The sequence below is a fragment of the Anolis sagrei genome, chromosome 4 (assembly GCF_037176765.1).
Source record: "Anolis sagrei isolate rAnoSag1 chromosome 4, rAnoSag1.mat, whole genome shotgun sequence".
Taxonomy (NCBI): Eukaryota; Metazoa; Chordata; class Lepidosauria; order Squamata; family Dactyloidae; genus Anolis; species Anolis sagrei.
In genome coordinates, this window is record NC_090024.1 from 189,125,173 (window position 1) to 189,138,161 (window position 12,989).

Here is a 12,989-nt window from a genome sequence, read left to right on the forward strand (position 1 = left end):
AAACATTATTATTATTATTATTATTATTATACCTTCACATGACAAAGAGGACCAGCTGAAATATACCCTAGAAATTCTTTCTCTAAACAACTATAAAATATCTGTCCTCATTTGGCTCTTTTCCGCCTAAAGCCAAATGATACATATCTGACAGTATATTCACACACTGAAAATCTTGAGGCGAGAGCAGAACAGTAGCTGTTATAGGGTGTTGTAGAAAAACAAAAAGGGAATCTTGTGGCACCTTAAAGACTAACAAGTTTGATTTAAAATAAGCTTTTGTGAGCTTCAGCCATTTCCATCAGATTCAAGAAAGTAGCTCCAGTGGTGTAGATTGTTTGGTGTAGAATTTTTTTGTATTTTAAAAGCCCATGATCTTTCTCTCCACATTCTGTTTTAAAGATAAATTACCAAAGCTCTGAAAGAATTAGCAACTTTGTTATGAATCATCACTTGTAATTATCAGAAGTCTACAGAGATGCTATAATGTTTATGGGATATTACTGCCATTATTTTTAACATGAAGATATACTGGTAGTTTGTTTATTTATCAAATTTATTTCTCAAAAGCTTCCATTCACCAAAGTTATCAACAACAGGGTATATTTTATAAAATAAAAAAATTAAAATCAATTTTTAAAAAACAGTTTTTAAATCAAACTACACTGTGTGAACAAAATTTTCCACATCAAGACATCAGAGAAAATGGATTTGCAGATAATATGAATTAATTCTAAAATGAGAAAAAAGCTGAGGAACATTACTGCCTGGCCATTGAGCTCCCTTTCTTCCTCTTTCGTGCCAAGTAGATACAAAATGCAAGCATGTTTGCCTGGCAAAGATTGCACTCAAGTAACGTAAGTAACTGTACATACCACAGACCTTCAGATCTGAACCCTGTCTGAATGAACAACAGATTTGAGACCTTGGGAAAGCAACAAGTCCCCTTTCCCGGCCTCATAACACAGCATCATCCTCAAAGCTTCATGCAGCTTGCCACGAAATGGAGCCCTTCATGTCAGGGACCATGCCCCATCCCTGGAAAGAGTTCCGGAGGATGCCTGAAGGGCTGGAAATGACCAAACAAAAGGCAGATTGTTTTCTGTGGAACCAAGCTGCCCTTCTGGTGGCACCTGCACAATGCCATGGCCTTTCACAATTATTTGCTTTCTAAGCGAGCAACTGCAGAGGGCCCAATTATTCTGTGCTTCTAATTAAGGACATAAATAGCCCAGAAAGTCTGCATTCTCCCTCGTTGAAAGAACTATGTGAAACATAGATGCAACAGTCAAGAGTGTCCAGCTGCTTCTACATGTGGAAAGCATAAAGACATTTTGGAAAGTAGGGTTGTCCCATTATGACAACATCTGGGCTAGATATACCATGAAGCAGGGTTAAACTTTTTTCAGGTGGCATGAAAAAAGGAAAATAGCTAAAAGTGGTGGAATAGTGCATTAAAACTTTTGGAAGGTTTGGTCTGAGACAGATGGCATGTGTGGCAGTTGGGCTCTAATTCAAGTAGTAAAATGATCTATTAAAAGTATATAACAAACAGGATGTTATGGGGATGATGGGGATGCAAGCATGGTCTTGATTTTGCCAACTGCTTTATAGTACAAAACGTGATGTGCATTCATTATTTTCCATTTGTGTTGTTAATGTTTGGCATTGAAAACATGTTCCTTACTTCAGTCAATTAGGCTTAATAAGGCAAGTCTATTATTATATTACCTTTTAATTGTACAGGGATGTTCCTCAGGATGTATTTATTTGGCATAATGATTGGTTTAGTATTCTTTTTTTAGTTTTACTTTATTTTCTTTTTATATTAGTAGTTCATGTTCTGTGCCACAATCTGTTCCTGGTCTTGTTTTTGCTGACAGAGTGGAGCTTCTCCATCATCTGCTTCTAATTGTGTCATCTATTTAATATCACCCATGAGGTGATATCCATGTATACAGTCACCTCTTTGGTTGCCGGAACACTGTGTTAGCCTCATAAAATTCAGTCAGTTTCTTTCCTGCTTCATTTCTTGATCGTAGGTCACATTTTTGTACAGGCAGTCCCCAAGTTATGAACAAGATAGGTTCTGTAGGTTTGTTCTTAAGTTGAATTTGTTTGTAAGTTGGGAAAGGTACATTTTTTAAGTGTAACTCAAGTCAAAATATATGTTTTAGCTTTGGATAACATAAGGAAAAGTTAACACCTCTGTTACATTTGTTTTGCTGTCTGTGCCCATTTGGAAGATTTCACCTCACTTTCTGTCCCTCTGATAACTGGATTTTGAAAAATTTGGTTTGTTGTGGAAACAAGGATTGGTAAGAAAGCTTCAGTGGAGACACCTTTTCCCAATGATTACTCTTTTAGGGATGAATTTCCCTTCTGAGGGGTAGATTTCTCTCACCCCCATTCTTAACTATGAGTCATTTGTAAGTTGGATGCTTATAACTTGGGGAATGCCTGCACTCTGTTTCCTACTTTTGCATTCAACAAGTCCTGTTTTAGTGTATGAGCAATTTTCTCCTGGACTCTAGCATAAGATTTTTCAGATTCTTCTTCTTCCTCATTGATACTTGCAGCATAAACTTGGATTATGGCTATATTGATGGGGTTTCCCTTAAATCATATGGATATTATTTGTTTGGATTTCAAATTTCATTCATTGAGTGTTTTTACTACATCACTCCCCAGCATTAATGCCACCCCTTTTCATAGTAGATTTTCATTTCTTGAGTAAAACAGTGACATTATCCGACTCAAACTGTCTTATTCATGTTCACTTTTGCCTGTCCCAGATACTGCAATGTTATATGTACCATTTTCTATTATAATGTGTCTAGTTTGCCTGTATGCATACTTCTCACATTTCATGTTCCTGCTATTAGTGTTATGCAGCTTCATAACACTAATAGCTCTTCTGAGGATGTCAATAGTGGAAGAGCCTTTCATCTTGAGCCCGGTTGCATTATTAGCCACAGTATTACTTGTAACTGTGTTCTGCTGTACCCCAGTAGCTCACTGAGTGCCACCTGATTTGCGAGTTTCATCTTCTGGTACTACTGCTGTCCAGTTGTTGTTTGGCACATTTAGTCTGGTTCCATAGCAAAAACGTATCTGTCATGGGGGTCTCTACCAGCTGCACCACACTGCCAGCACATAGTCTCTTGACTCACAGGAGCATACAATCTCACCACCTTCACACTCCTTCTTGTGGAATCCTAGATTATTAAAGTTTGATGATAGTCTCAGAATTCTTGCTAGAGAGCTCCAATGTGTTCCCTAAACTATAGCAATCTTAAGCATATTTATCTGGGGCTACATTTCAGTCTACTCACTCTGAAACAGCTTTACTAGAGAGCAAGTCTGATTAAACCGAGTGGGACAGATTTTCAAGTAGACATGCATAGGTTTTCACTTCAAGAGTTTTTCATTTCCCTCTTCCATTCTCTTTTGCTAGGTCACCAAAGCAGTTTCCAAATTAGCAGCAGACTTATAAGCTTTGCACACCAAGAGAAATTGATGGAGACATTACAATTACAGCATTGTTTATGCTGATGTGGGAAGAGAAGCTTCTAAGTATAACACAACTATTTTTAAACATTTTTTCGCACACAACAGCATTTGGCCCTGAGTTTCAAGTGTAAATGAGCATGTAGGCACATGCTGTCACATTTGCAGTGTTGTCTCTTAATAATGACTGTTAAAAGAGATGACTTGTTTCATTGTCACTTCTATGGGGCACCCAAAGAATGGAGCACTTAGGGAAGCCAGGAATTTAAAGATGTTTTATCTTCCCAGATGGTAATTCCAAACTTTACCATCTGATTTACCCTAAAGGTGCTAGTTTTATACTGACTTTAAAGGTGTAGAAATGACCCAGATCTGCAAGCCAAATCAGCATGCTCAAATGAAAAGTTTGTTGAAAAGTCATGTAGCAATAGCAACAACAACAACAACCACAAAACATCTAATTATTTGTAATCTCTGATCATTAGGCAGCATGGGTCCTTTCTCTTTTTCTCATACTGATTACTTCAACTTTAATTGGCACAAGGGATCCAGTCTAGCATGTGCACACACAGCAGTTATACCAATGACAGTGTTGTATAATTCTCTATAGTATCAAATAATGCCTTTCCCCAATTTTCCATTTCCCTGAGAGAGAGAGAGAATTCTGCAAGACCCCTTTTATGAGATGACTTTTTCCTTCTTGCCTGACTTTATTTGCTGCTGGAAGCTGAATGGATGAAAATTATGTCTCAAAGTGGCTAATCCAATAAGAGAACCTTTCTTTGAGATCTTCAGAAAGGTTTTTGATGAAAAATGGAAGAAAGAAATGACACAAGACAAGAAAGGAGGAAAACAGGGAGAACGTCAGAAATGAAATGAGAAATAACACAAGGCATTTTAGTTTACCAAGGTACAAAGGGAATGGAAAACAGCAGGAAATTGTGGATAAAGCCATGTTTCTCTTCTGCTCCCCGCTTAGGAGCGTAGCATTATCTATCTGTGTCTATATTCCCTCACCTGCAGAAACAGGGGTATCTGGGAAAGAAGATGAAGAGTGCCGAAGACAGAATGCCCCACTGTGCTTCATTATGAAGTCAAATGTGCTCTTTAGAAGAAAGATGAGACTGTGCCTGAGACAAGAAGAGAGCCACAAGGGAGCTAGTTTGCCTTCTCACAGAGCAACTTGATCTTAGTCCTTCCAAACAACAGAGCGACTTTCCTTAGGCAAGCTGAATCATTATTGCAACTGCTTCTAAGGACAAATTCTATTGCTCAGGCCTGTTAGTGCCTTAGATCTCCTCTCATCTCTGATTAGTTAACTGTAGGAGAGAGGATTTGTTAAAGTACCAAAGAAAGAAAATTTTGAAACTCTCTGTCCTCATTCCAATCTTCAGAAAATAATTTCTATGGATCCCAGCTGTGGAGTTATAAAATGGCCTTCCCATTTGCAGAGATAGTATAATGTTTATGTTGGGACAGATCTTGTAATTATGGCCTGAGATTTTAAATTTAAATTTGGGAGCATTGCTTTTCTGCAACAGACTTGCTTGCCCTTGAGCAATTCATTTGGCAAAACTATATTGTCATTTAGGTGACAGTCCCTAGAGATCTGTCATTTCTTGACACTGTGAGGGGTATTCCATTTCATCACACTAGAGAACAAAACCACTTTAAATCCGGTTTCTGCCTCCTGCAGAATTCTGGGGTTTGTAGTTTAATGATGCTGTTAAAGGCACCTCCCTAAACGATTAACCACAGAATTCTGCAGGAGGCTGCAACTGGATTTAAAGTGGATTAATTCTCTAGTGTGATGAGGCCACTATAGTATCTTCATATTATATAGGCTTTGGGTCAAAGCCCACACAGTGGAATTTCTCACCCACATCCTACCTTCTGAGCAGGACCGTAGCCAGAAAAAAAATTAGAGAGGGGTTGAAAATTTGGGGGGGGGGTGTTGAAAATTTTGCACCGGGGGTGGGGTAGAAACCTGCCTCCTAGCTCACACTGAAGCAAAGAGCACAGCAGTGGGCAGAGCAGCCTTCAATAGCCTGCAGCTCCGCCCCTGTCAACCACCTCCACCAAGTCTGGCCTCCTTAATGAGAGCATTCAACACTCCTCTCCCCCCCCCCCCAATTTTGTTGCTTCATTACATCGGCTATTGCTGCAAGTAATGACAGTGTGAATAAATTGTCAATAATAAATAAATTGCTTGAGATAGTGCTTGCAGTTCTGGGGGGACTTTTTTGCATCTCATAGACTTAGCATGGGGATTTGGTTAACCAGTTAAAATTCATGAGTAAACCAGGGTTTTTTTTAACCTGAAAAATTTCGGGGGGGGGGGGGTTGAACCCCTAAACCAACCCCCCTCCCCCCCTCCCGGCTAAGTCCAAAGTAAGTAGAGTTTGACAAGTTGGGCACCCTTATTTTAGAGTTTATCCTTATTCCAATTCTGCACTTGGGACACTAGAAAAATAGACTGTCCTTATTTTAATTAATTAATTATAGTATTACAAGTAATAATTGCATCTTGTGAAGTTCTTCAGAGATTTTTGAACATTCTCTATGGTTATTTTGGTTACATTATGGAAAAATGAGAATATCTTCATAGCAGAGAATATGTTGGGTTTGGAAAAATCAGGTTCAGCTCACAATTCAGGTTTAGGCCAATGGTGATGTACTGTATTGTTGAGAGAAAGAAGGGAGATCAAGGATCAATTGGACTCTTGTAACAAGGTCAGGAACAAAAAAAGTTGACAGGAATAGATAGCAAGAAAGTAACTGCAAAACACTATGACACTCCAGAATGGTATAACATCTAAGTTCAGCACATGGCACTATAGGAGAGGGAATTAAGAAGTACAATCAATTTAATAAACAAGAGCATCCCAACATAATAAAAATGTAATATTTTAACCAATGGCAGCAAGAATTTAAATAGGATTGTCAATCTGCTCTGAATTCAGCATGCACTAAATACATTCAGCATCTTTGACACCTTTAAAGTTGAGGCTAAACCCAACAGTTGGAAGCCAACAACATCACTGGCTTCAGTCGGAATCTCACATTTTTCAACTTTGTATCTCAAGGTCTATACAAATGAAGTAGGAGCAAAGTAAACTTCAGAGGAGAGTTATGCAGCTTTTGTTTCCCAAAACTTCATGGTTACTGTTGGGGTTTTTTTTCTCATTAGCTAGATTGGTTTTCAAAGATCTGCTGCTGCTAGAAGTCCCGAAAGACACTTTTGTCAGGAATTTCTGCATGTTCCCATCTTTAAACCACTGAATAAGAGTAGGAGCCAAAAATATTACCAGACCAAAATACACAGGGCTTTTAAAGAGTAAAACTCCACCTTAAACAATCTTTACTTGGGTTCCTTTCATTAGCAGATCATCTTTATTGGAACCAACTTCAAAACCAATGTCTTGCAAGTCTCACAGTACACTAATCATATGGCTGTTCCACCCACTCTCTGGTCACTGATTGCCATAATTTTACAATCTGAAGACAACACATTTTCTGGCCTGTTACCATCCATTCCAGTGTTCATTTTTCAGCCATTCAGGTCCTCTAAGGACAGCACGTCCTCTCACACATGTCTGATTTTGCTGCCCCCCTCCCCACCAAGAGTTGCTGTTTGTTGAATTGATTAGCATATATAAATGTAAATGATTTGACATTATTGTTGCTGCAATGAGGCTGCAGTGGATCCATCTAGGAGATGCTTGATTAGATCTTGCTTTGGGGAAGAGTTTAAGAGGCATCCTATGGATTTTTCTCTCTCCATAAAGCTTTTTCTGAGGTCCAGCTCCATTGCAGTCTGACCTCTCTATTCTGGCCTTGATTTCTGCAAAAAACATCTTGCAAAGAGCTACAAAAACCAGATCTGCTCTTAAAAGAAGTGATAGAAAGCTGGGTCAACCACACACACACACACAAAAACCCGCTCCAAAAAGATCCCAGAAGCAGGTTCAATGGGTAAGGTGCATTGGCATTTTCTTACCAAGAGAATGGGAATGTGACATTGTATCTTGCTCATGGATGTGTATATGCAGCAATTCCCCTGTGAGTAGAATCTGCTCTAATTTATTAATGACATTCAGCTCCTAGTAATAAGAGAATTCTTTTATCCCCCCCCCCCCCCCCCCCCAGTTTGTGTTCAGCCCTATCTGGTTGTATTATGGAAGTATATTGTGGGGATAGCTGCCCAAATGCCCTAAAAGGCAGCAGATCGCATCTGATCATGGAGGCTAAACAGAATCAAGTCTAGTTAGTGGCTGGAAGACCACCAAGGCTGCCAAGTGCTGTAGGCTATATTTCAGAGGAAGGAACTAGCAAATCAACTCTACGTATTCCTTCCTAAGAAAACTATGAAATTCTTGGAGTTGGCATAAGTTGGCTGGTGAAATACATACAGACATCTTAGGGATATATCAGTCTATTCTGCTTTACGTGAAGTATTGTGTCCACAATTCAAGAAGATATTGACAAGCTGAACATGTCCAAAGGAGGGTGATTAAAATGATCATAGAATCATAGAGTTGTATTTCTACAAAAAATATATAACATAACAATTATGTGTTTTAGCTATGTTTTAACCCACCTTGAGCCACAAGTTGAGGCAGGTGAGGAATAAAATACTACTACTACTACTACTACTACTACTTATTATTATTATTATTATTATTATTATTATATGCTATATCATAGAATTGGAAGAGATTTCATGGGCCATCCAGTCCAACTCTCCGCCAAGAAGCAGGAAAATCACATTCAAAGTACCCCTGACAGATGGCCGTCCAGCCTCTGTTTAAAAGCCTTCAAAGAAGAAGCCTCCACCACATCTAGGGCAGAGAGTTCCACTGCTGAACAGCTTTCACAGTCAGGAAGTTCTTCCTAATGTTTAGGTGGAACATTGCCCTGGAGACAAGGATGCTTCAAACTACAGGAATGGAGATTCCGCCTGAACATTAAGAAGAACTTTCTGACTGCGAGAGCTGTTCAGCAGTGGAACTCTCTGCCCTGAAGTGTGGTGGAGACTCCTTCTTTTTAGGCTTTTAACAGGTGGTGCTTTCCCCGCATGGCAGGGGGTTGATCTGGGTGGTCTGGGAGCTCTCTTTCACTCTAATTTTATAAGATGTGGAGCAATGGTTTCAAAAATATAGGAGAAGATATTCCACATAAATATTAGGAAGAACTTTCTGAAGAGCCATAGAATACACTGTTTCAGAGGGTGGCTAAGTATCGATCACTGGAGGTTCTCAAATACCTGTTGGAAATGCTTCTGGTTGGCATGGCAGGAGATTGGTCTGGATGGCCCTTGTGGTCCCTTCCAACTCTATAGCACTATCATTGTTGTTTGCTGTTGTTATGTGCCTTGAAGTTGAGCCTGATTTGCTTCTGGCAGGAGATTGGTCTGGATGGCCCTTATGGTGTCTTCCAACTCTACAGTGCTATCATTGACCTTGTTGTTTGCTGTTGTTATATGCCTTGAAGTTGAACCTGATTTGTGGCCCGTAGTGTCATAGGAGCTATATTCTGATATGAATAGTCTGAGAAAGTTCTCCAAAGTGAACCAGATCGTTTTAATGGCTGGACTCTTTGGTCGACCAGGACCCAACATTTGGAGCATCAAAGCTCTCTTTGCTCTGGTCACATTTGTTTTCTGAAAATGAAGGTAGGCCACACAGCAAGCCCCATCCAGAGTCCGCTAGTTCTGTTTCTGTGTGTGTCAGGAGCGACTTGAGAAACTGCAAGTCACTTCTGGTGTGAGAGAATTGACCATCTGCAAGGATGTTGTCCAGAGGATGCCAGGATATTTTGATGTTTTACCACCCTTGTGGGAGGCTTCTCTCATGTCCCTGCATGGGGAGCTGGAGCTGACAGAGGGAGCTCAACCCGCTCTCCAAGGATGTTGCCCAGGGGACGCCCGATATTTTACCATCCTTGTGGGAGGTTTATTTATTTCTTTACCGCATTTGTAAACCGCCTTTCTCAGCCAGAGGTGACTCAGGTTTCTCTCATGTCCCCTAATGGGAAGCTGGAACTGACATACAGGAGCTCACCCCACTCCCCGGATTTGAACCACCTTTCGGTCAGCAGTCCTGCCAGCACAAAGGTTTAACCCATTGCACTACCAGGGTTTCCTGTTAGGTCTAGGGTCGTTTTGGTGGCGGGAGAGGGGGAGATCCAGCCACCAAAACGTCTTCTCTCTTTCTCTCTCTCTCTCTCTCTCTGTGTGTGTGTGTGTGTGTGCCTTGCCCAAGATGTGGAGCTTGCCTTGTGTGGAGACTTGCACCTATACACTCCCTGCTATGCGCGTCTGTGTCCTTACATGTCGCTCACGGGAGGGGGAGAAAGAGCCTCACACGTGTCCTATGCTTGCTTGCTTATAGAGTCACGCGCGCACTCGCGTGTCGCCAGAGAGAGAGAGAGTGGGAGGGGGGAAAAAGCCGGGGAGGGCTTATTGCGCGCCACCGTCTCTTCGTCGCCCTCCTCCTCCTCCTCCTCCTTTATCCCCCCTCCCCTTGGCCAAAGAGAGAGCGCGCGCGCCCTTCGCTGCGAGGACTTGGGGGAGCGCGCGCCCCAGGGGAAGAGAGAGAGAGAGAGACGAAAGCGAGAGTGCGCGCGCGGAGGAAGGGAATATGCGGAGGGAGGATGCGCTGAGCATTACCCAGTTGCCATAGAAACCATCTTTAGGAGGTGGGCGGCCTGTCAGAGGAGGAAGAGGAGGAGGAAAAGAGGAGGGGGGGGCTGACGAGCGGGAGGAGAGGGGGAGCCATTTGCCCGCAGTCCTCCGCGCTGGTTGAGTCGCAGCTTCTCCAGAGAAAGGAAGGAAGGAAGGAGAGGAGAGGAAGACATCCACCCCGCTCCCCTCCCCCTGCGCCCCGCTTCCAGCCTGGAGGGGCCTGGGAGCCTGCCTGCCTGCCATCCCTTCTGCGCCTCCCGCCTGAGCCACGCAGGTAAGCCGCCTGCCCCTGGGCACAGACCCCGACATGCCCAACGCGAGGGAGGTCTCTGCTGCGTCCCCTTTTCCCTCCCTTGACTCCAAGAATGGGGGCTCTGGACCCCAGTGCTGCCCCTGGTTGCAGGGAGTCGAGATGAGCGCACCTTTGCTCCCCGGGGCAACTCGGAGCCCCTTCTTCTGTGCTGTGCCTGACAGCTGTCCTTCTGCTTCCCTGGACCTCCTTGCCTATACCAACGCCATCTATGTGGGTCCCACTCCTCTCGGCGTCATCCTTCACTTGGCCCATCTGGCATTGTGCAAGGGAGGAAGGGCAAAAGCCCGTCTTGGGTTTCATGCCAGCACCTGGTCTGCAGGGCACTCAGAAGGACAGGTGGATGGATCAAGAGATCCTAGGTCTATGCCTTTTAGCATACGTGTTTGCATGGTCTTACTACCGTATGTTGTACCCTGCCTTGAGGAGAAGCAGGTATCACCACCCCCATCATAACCATCATGTTGTGGATGTTGTTGGTTGTACCTTATATGTTGTACCCTGCCTTGAGGAGAAGCAGGTATCACCACCACCACCATCATAACCATCATGTTGTGGTTGTTGTTGGTTGTACCTTGTATGTTGTACCCTGCCTTGAGGAGAAGCAGGTATTGCCGCCGCCACTATCATAATCATCATATTGTGGTGGTTGTTGTTGGTTGTACCTTGTATGTTGTACCCTGCCTTGAGGAGAAGCAGGTATCACCACCACCATCATAACCATCATGTTGTGGATGTTGCTGGTTGTACCTTGTATGTTGTACCCTGCCTTGAGGAGAAGCAGGTATCACCACCACCATCATCATAACCATCATATTGTGGTTGTTGTTGGTTGTACCTTATATGTTGTACCCTGTCTTGAGGAGAAGCAGGTATCACCACCACCACCACCATCATCATATTGTGATTGTGGATGTTGGTTGAATTGGGACAGGGTCCCTCTCCCCACATCAATTCATTATGTTGCTGCGAGATAATTCTGCCTTGGGTCACAGAGGTGAACCGATCGAGTCCACAGTCTGCTTTCTAAGCATGATGATTTTTTTCTCCTGTCAGGAGCGACTTGAAAAACTGCAAGTCGCTTCTGGTGTGAGAGAATTGACCACTTGCAAGGACGTTGCCCAGGGGACAATGCCTGGATGTTTTTGATGTTTTGCCACCCTTGCAGGAGGCTTCTCTCATGTCCTCACATGGGGAGCCGAAGCTGACAGAGGGAGCTCAACCTGCTCTCCCTGGATTTGAACTGTTGACCTATCAATCAGCAGTCCTACCAGCACAGAGGTTTAACCCATTGCACCACTGGATACTTCTAGCATGATTATGATGACTTTCCCTGTCTGCACCATTCTCTTTCAAGGAGAACTGCGCTGCTCCTTCATTTATGTAATTTTTCTGGGAGAACCACTGCATGATGCTTCTTATGTATTTCCTTAATTGGTGGTGTCAAATAGGGAAGAGGGGGAGTCCCACCTGCCCCTCCTCCACCATTTCCTTTGGACCTTGGAGTACAATGTAGCTACTAGCTAGTCCTTTTGACCTTTGCCCTCTCTAGATCAGCTGATGTGGAATGACAGTATGCCAGGTCAAGGCCTGCATCTGCAGTCCGTCTGTGGACATCTGCAATGCTTCAACCAGTTATTGATAATCTCAGAAAAGAGGGTGCAGATCTGGAGAGAGAAATGAACATGGTGGGCAGAAGCCAGGAGCATCAATATGCTCGATTCATCCTTTCAAGTGTGTCTACCCTCCTCCACTTAGGTCAAGCACCATGGCCTCTTCCTCTCTCCTCTTCCTCCAGAGGAATGAACCGTTCTGCTGAAGAAGGGCAATGAGCCACATGATCAAAGTGAACACATGATTTGTACCTATTCCTATAGGTCAGTTGTGGAAATGGAGACCTGTGTCCAGAGCAAAAAGCAGGGAATACAAGGTTAACCACAGCTTTAGGGGGAAGTTTAGTTGAGGGGTGGACAGGGCAACTATGGCTTTCCAAAGGTGTGTAGATTTCAATGTGGACTCTCTTTTCATTGTTTATGCTGATGAGAATTGTAGTCCAACACCCCCTGAAGAGCCACAGTTTGCAAATCCTGGGCTAAAGTGAGGGCTCAAGTTAAACTCCTAGATATCTAATCTGAGACAGGCAGAGTCATCCTATCTATGTCTGCATCTTCTTGAGGATCTGATTTCTTGAGTGAATGCAAATCACTTAGATATGATCAATCTGCCAACCCAACCAGTGACATGTTAAATGACATGAACCTGCCCATGATGGGATCAGGAGAAGATCTGGTCACTATTAGCTGGAGTAAAAGTAGCAGCAATATGCAACTGCCATTACAGGTTATGGGGAACTGGCCATCCTGAACTGTGACTAGATGCAGAACCCTCCTTTAGTAACCTTTACACATTTCAGCAGAGTCACAGAAATCTATTGCACTTCCTTCCAATATACATATTTCCACCAACATACAGAAGGCATGATTA

At 42.9% G+C, this 12,989-nt stretch overlaps 1 protein-coding gene across 2 annotated transcripts in view; it reads left to right on the forward strand.

Annotated features, from left to right (window-relative positions):
* Positions 1-12,989, forward strand: part of PACSIN1 (protein kinase C and casein kinase substrate in neurons 1) — an 81,343-nt gene that overhangs the window by 12,528 nt on the left and 55,826 nt on the right. Inside the window, exon 1 of one of the 2 annotated variants that reach the window (XM_060773115.2) lies at positions 10,271-10,469. The exons of the other annotated variant lie outside the window; for it this stretch is intronic. The gene's annotated coding sequence lies outside the window, so the exon portion shown is untranslated. Of the gene's footprint in view, positions 1-10,270; positions 10,470-12,989 lie in introns of those variants that run through there. 2 annotated transcript variants of the gene reach the window in all.